The following is a 6,646-nucleotide window of genomic DNA, read 5'->3' as shown; positions in this document are numbered from 1 at the left end:
TATGTGTGTCTCTTGTGTGAGTGTGTATATGTGTGGTTCATATATGTGTGTGTGTGCACGGGTGTGTTTATGGTCTGTGTGTGTATGTGTGGTTCATGTATATGTGTGTGTGTGTGTGTGCGCGCACGTGTGCACGCGCGAGCATGTGTGCGTGATCATGTGAGGACCAGACACTGTTAAAACTGCTTAAAACATTTGCCCACCTTACCTTCAGGTCAGCCCTCAGGTGCTAACACGCCCATCTCTAAGGTAGGAAAACTGAGGCTTAGGCTTTATGGACATTCCTAGAGGTGTATCTTAGAGCTGGCTTTGAAAAACCTCCTGGTTTTCCTATTATATAGGTCTTTAAGAGTAGCCCCCAGTGTCAAAGTGGAGGGAGCTCTGGTATAGATGGCCTGGGACAGGGAGCTTAGAAACATAAGTGACTGGGGGTGGGGTCATAGAGATTAGCATGGGAAGGGATCCAGGCTGTGGAGTCTCCTCTGTCCAGCTGTCTACCTGCCTCCCCAAAGCCAGCAGCCATGGGACTGAAGGAATGGCTGAGTAGATTTGGTTCCTAACATTCATGTTGGCGTTTCACAGGCACCTGAAACTCCAGCCTCAGGCTAAATGACGCCCTCTCCTGGGCTCCACGGGCACTGCACTCATATGCAGACACACACTTAAAGCTTGTTTTAAAAACCTGTGCAGAAGGGGCTGGTGAGAGCCGTGTGGGTATGAGGGTACAGCCTGCTTCTGATTTACCGGTCATTATTTACTGATGTCAGGAACAGAGCTCAGGAAGGCAGATGCACTGCTGCCTGACCCTCAGGCTGGCGTGGGAGCTTGCTCAGTGACACGGGGGACCTTACAGTCATGGGACGCTCTCAAGGAGATGCAGACATCCATCAAGACTTCTGTCTGATTCTCAGGGAGACATAATTGGCGTCTGGCTTCCAGACTAGGTAGATGACTGAGTTTTGTTGTTGAGAGAAGGTTCAAGAATATTCTGAGACCTAAAGCCTAGACTTTAAACTCTCAGTGGGGTTCCTAGTGTCTCTCTATTCTTTTGAAACTCCAGCTAGAAGACAATCAAGACTTAGGGCTTCTCCTTTTCCTCACCTAACTGAAGACCTTCCCAGAAGACATGACTCCACCATGGTCTGACATGGCCTGCTCTAGGTGTCTACAAACGCACACACATGCACACCACACACACATGCACATGCACACACATGAGCACACACACTCCTTAGGTTTTTTTTTTTAAGCCTACAGCACCCCATATTCCCAGGTGGTCTCTCATCCAAGTACTAACCAGGCCTGACCCTACTTAACTTCTGAGATCAGATGAGATCAGGGACATTCAAGGTGGTATGGCCGTGTGCCTTAGTTTTTAAGCATAACTTTTACCCAGTATACACAATCATCCTATGATCATGCATACTTATCAGCCTCATTTCTTTTGTCCATTGGAAAAATAAATGAGGCCCTCCTCATGGGCCTTTAAGGTATCTTCGGTGCCATCTTCTCTTGATGTGTGTCCAGGTCCCCCCCCCCCGCCCCCGTCCACAGTGACAGCGACACAACTTGTCCATATCTACTCTGAGAGTTCCTACAGTTTATTTCAGTCAAGATAGAATGGCTTAGGTCAGTAGAAGAAACCCTGCTGCTCATGTAGTCTTTCTGAGGCCTTGGAGCTGGGCTCTTTGTTAATGAGAATACCCAGAGGGATGGGGCACAAGCCAGATGTTAGAAACATCTGGGTGAGCTTGGGAACACTTGGGAGAGGAATGGGTCCCTCGTAGATAAAACAGTGTGATAACCAGGCTAGAGAAATGGCCTGGAGCTGGTCTGAGAGGTTTGATTGACAGTTGCTGGTTGCACAATCAGAATCTGTAGTTGGAACCAAAACCAGTCGCTGGCAGCATTGTGCAGACAGTATAGGACATGTTATTTAATAATCAATAACCACACTGGCCCCTTAGCCTGTACATGCCACAACCAACCAAACTCTAGACTTTTTTAAATTTCCTGTTTATGTCCCCTTGTCAATGACACAAGACCGGACTCATTTCTGGAGAGGAAATGAGTGTGGGATAGAACTGTGCTCTTCAGCAAGGTCCTATCCAAATCCAGGCAGTGTGATCTCGGGGAGGTGGCAGGTGGCCTCAATTCCCCGATAATTAAATGGGCTTTACATCAGCCCTTGCATTACAAGGCTACCCTCAGTGCCTCTGTTCTAGCCACAGGAACTGAGTAACAGAGGACCCTTTGGGCCCTTAGCTCTTCTTCAATTTCCTATCAATACACTTATGAGACCTAGAGGTGGTGTCTGCAACCTTGCCGAGGCAGGTTTGCTGTTGCTGTGTGGTAAGCACCAAGGACTCCTTCATCCCCATCACACAGGGGACCAAACCAAGACAGATCATCCCTCCAGCACCAAAGATGCACAAGGATTTATGTTCACAACATTTATGCCATGCGTGTATCCCAGTGCTCCCACAGTGCAGCAGCCCATGACAGCTTCCATCCCACCTCATCAGAGCATCTGATGGTATGCTCTCACAGAAAACAGCCTACTGGAAACAGGGCAAAGATCCAGCAGAGGCCTCTGGGAAGGGTGAAGTATACAGGGGGCTCCATCCCAAAGCTCTTGAGATTGGTCTCTAGGGAAGGGACTCAGGCTGCTGGGTCAAAGCCTAAACAAGAAGCTGTTATCCAGAGTCAAGTTCCCAACTGTATGGGCCTCTCATCATGGAGCAGACCCTGAGAACATTTGGGAAAAGCTGGGAGACAGCTTTGCTTGTCACACTGGGGTAACCAGACTGACATTGGCAAGTGGAAGTCAAAGCCACTGCCACCCAATTACAATGTATATAGATCAGTGTTGGTTGCTTAGTCTCGTGAACATCAAGGGATGCCATGTTCTCAATGCCCCCTGCGCACATGCGCACACAGGCATACATAGTGTAACCACTGCTTGGCATTTGTGCCCTGGCCTTCAGACTACAGTCACCTAGACATTGTCTTGTTGAATGGGACTCAATGGCAAATCTCGGAGCAAGGAGCAACAGCCACCCAAGGCTATCGAGGGTGGTGGTGGTGGTAGTGGTAGTATGTGTGTCTCTGCCCACATCTCTGCATGTCCTTGTGATGAATTTGCACTTCTGGTCCTGAGCGATTGCAGATGTGTCTTTTGAGTTGTCGGAGCACGCGCATGCACACACCATAGTCCCCTGAGTCATTTAGGATGTCGGAGGAGGGACTCTGCCTGCACCAGGTGATCAGGCATCTGTAGACTCTTGCTCTCTCTGGGTTGTCAGCTTGGAAGCTCACGTGAGTCGGGGGCTTTGAAATCCCGGCTCAGATGCCAGCCGAATGCAGGCTTTGCATAATCAAGTTGACAGATGAATCTCGGCCTGCCCTGCTCAGGACAGGCACATCTATATCTTACTTTAAAAGAAATACTGCAGTTTTAAAGAGGAAAGAAACATATTTAAGAGATAAAGGGAGGGAAAGAGAAGAGTTTTTCTGGTCATTAATTATAATAAAACACAGGGGGAAAATTCACTTTAAAGGCACGGTAAAGCCCTGTAATCTTCAAAGAGATAGAGAAGGCTCAGATGCCCGGGAAGGGAAGTTTAGTTAGGAGGAGGCCACCTTTTCCAACCGATTACGAACAACCAATGTGAGGGCCACAGCCCAGCGGTTGGGTGAGAGCTTTAGCTAAGGTCAATTCTTGCCTGCTCAGATCAACCCCGTATGCTGGCAGATTTCTGTCTGCCAGGACCACGGTGTCTACTGTGGAGGAGGGGAAGGGTTTGTCAAACCCTTGCTGCCTACCTGGATGCTTAGCCTTAAGGACACAGTTGAGATTGTATTCCGTCAGTTCACCAGGGGAGGAGGTGGGTCCTCTGTGTCGGGACAAGGAGCCCTGAGGGTGTGTTTTTATGCCCAATTTCTATTTGCAAATACAATGATATATCGGTTGGTTAGATGGCTTAGCAGGCAAGGGAGCTTGCCGCCAAGCCTGAAGGCCTGAGTTAGACTCCCAGAACCCACAGGTGGGAGGAGAGAAACGACTCCTACAAGTGGTTTTGTGACCTCCATATGTGTGCTGGGCTATTTATCTGTGCACATGCAGGCACACACAAAAGTAAATATAATAATTTTGTGCAATGGCGTTACAGTTTGAGGGGTGAAACATCCACCAGAGAGTCGTGCGTCTCCAGTCAGTGGTGCTGATTCAGGTTTGGAGTCTATGGGCAATGGAGTTTAGCTGGAGGAAGGTCATTAGGAAAGGGACTCCATGCTTCATAGCCCAGCTCCGCCTCTCTCTGCTCTCTGCTTCCCTACTGCAGATGCACCTTGAGAAGTCACTTTGATCTCCTGTCTCCACCATCTTCTCTATCATGGTGGACTGTGAGCCAAATGCACTGTCCTCCCTCAAGTCGCCTTTGTCGGGCATCTGGTCACAGCAAGAAGGACAGAGAGACATGTGTGTCATCTCTATGTGCCACAGGGTCCTCTGCAGACCCTGTGTCCATGGGGGCTTTGACACTGAGAGGGGCTTTGAAGAATGTCTCACACTGGAGCAAGGAGAGATGAGCTCTGTGATGTTTGGTTATTATGGAGTGGAGATGGTCCCTGTAGAAAGAAATTCCTGGAGAGCATCAGGTCTGTGGGACATCAGCACCTCAAACTTAAAGCAAGCAAGGAGGTGATGTCTCTTCCTTAAAAGATAAGGCCTCACTTGGATTCTGTGGGCTTACTGGGATACCTTGGTAGTCCCCATTTGAGTAGGGAAGGAACTCAAACTAGCCTCCTAGAGAATGACAGGTTATAGAGAATCCCCAAGCTCCATCCCTGACCAGGACATCTTAGATACAAACTGATTCCCACATGTGTGTGGCTGCCCAGCCCCCTCCCCCATCCCAGCTGAGATCACTCAGCCATTTCAGTTCACAGTGGTAACATGTGGTCATTCTCTCTGTCTCATCCAGCATCCATGGGTTGAAGCTTGGCTCTCCTGTGGTGACGCAGAGATATGATGAGGTGCTTGAAGAACAGGGATGACGGGGACCAGGGGAAGACAGGTTATTATGGGTATGCCCTTCCTGAACTTGGGAATACCATCCATGAGAGAGGATGATCAGGAGAAAAAAATTTGCATATCTGACCCCAAGTCCTTCTGGCTTCCTGTTAGGTCATGTGATCTCTTTCTCTCACACACACTTTTGCCGTGATGCAATCTTACATACTGTGATCGATCGCTGAGAGGGTTCTCACCAGAAGCTGAACAGATGGGACCACCTGGCTTCGAACTTTCAGTCTCCTGAAACGATACATTAAAGGAGACCACTAAGTATCTGCCTTATAAAGTTACCAGATTCAGATATTTTGTTATAGCAATAACAAACAGATTCAAACACTGATTCATTTCCAAACACTGTCTCAACGGAGACCTGAAGTGGAAATTTCTGGTTTCTTTGGGGGACTCGGTTGTGTCATGTGATTTTTTTTTCCTGGAAACTGTCTTAAATGAGAGGATGTTTTGCTGAAACAGACATATGGGGGATGTTTTGCTAAGGACAGACATGTAGTGTTTTTCTGGAAGCAGCCTGGAAAAAGGGCAAGTGATGTTTTACTAGAGAGGACAGTTGAGAGAATGCGTGATGTTTGGAAAGGGAATAAATATAACCCAACACTGGACAACGCTGGATGGTAGTGGTATGCCTTGCCACGCTTGGTTGGTCATTGTTGGGCTTTGCTGATGCTGGTTTTGCTGATGACACTGGGTGCTATTGATACGCCTTACCATTCTTTGTTGGTCATTGTTTCTTTTGACTTCATAGAGTAAAACATACCAAAAAACTTCTGGTCATGTTCCAGCGGCTTCGTGCTGCTTCCTCAGACTCGGGCTGATTGGGGTTTCTTCTAGATCCATCTGTCATTGTTGATTTGTGAATGGTGTTACAAGTGGATCGAGCTGCCACTGTTGATTCGTGTGAACTGGACTGCTGATTTCCTGACAGTGCTGGTTGGGTTTGTTCCAAAGAACTATTTCTAAACAGGTCCACATCCTCCTTTGCTCTGTTGACCTTTCTTTTCCACTGCCTCTGGTAGGTGGTGGGCTAGAAGGGACATTTAAGCATTTAAAAACCCTTATTAAAAATAGATTTAAAAAAATCTAAGCTTGCAGAGACCTGGATTCCAACTTCTTAACCCTTTAAAGGCATCAATAACCTCATGAATCCAGCCTATGCTGCCCAGATGTGCACAGGTATGTGGCCATTCATAGCGGCATGGGGGATCTACCAGTGATTTAGCCACAGGAACAGATAAGAAGTCACAGCTAGCCTTCACAGAGCTACAGATTCCAGCCAGGTCAATACTGATTCCTTTTGTGGTAACTGAGAGGGAGAAAAAGAACTATAAAAGACATAAGGAGGTAGTGTGTGTGTGTGTGTGGGGGGGGGAAATCACAGGTTTACGAAAGGGTCTTGTGAAGAAGGTGGGATGGAATGATGGCTGCCAGGGGGCCAGAGGCAGTTGGTGAGGTGTTAGTCAAAGAACAGAAGACTTCAGTCAGTGCCTTGGGAGATGGCTCACTTGTGCAAGCATGAGGACCCAGGTTCGAATCCACAGCCCTCATATGAAAAGC

The 6,646-nt window shown here is 47.9% G+C and overlaps 1 pseudogene; it reads right to left on the bottom strand.

Annotated features, from left to right (window-relative positions):
• Positions 1 to 1,248: 1,248 nt before the first annotated feature.
• LOC115031242 lies at positions 1,249 to 1,367 on the bottom strand (annotated as a pseudogene).
• Positions 1,368 to 6,646: the final 5,279 nt, after the last annotated feature.

This window comes from Mus caroli, chromosome 5 (genome assembly GCF_900094665.2).
Source record: "Mus caroli chromosome 5, CAROLI_EIJ_v1.1, whole genome shotgun sequence".
NCBI lineage: Eukaryota > Metazoa > Chordata > Mammalia > Rodentia > Muridae > Mus > Mus caroli.
Note: the sequence above shows the minus strand (reverse complement) of the source record. Positions and strands in the feature narration are given on the sequence as shown.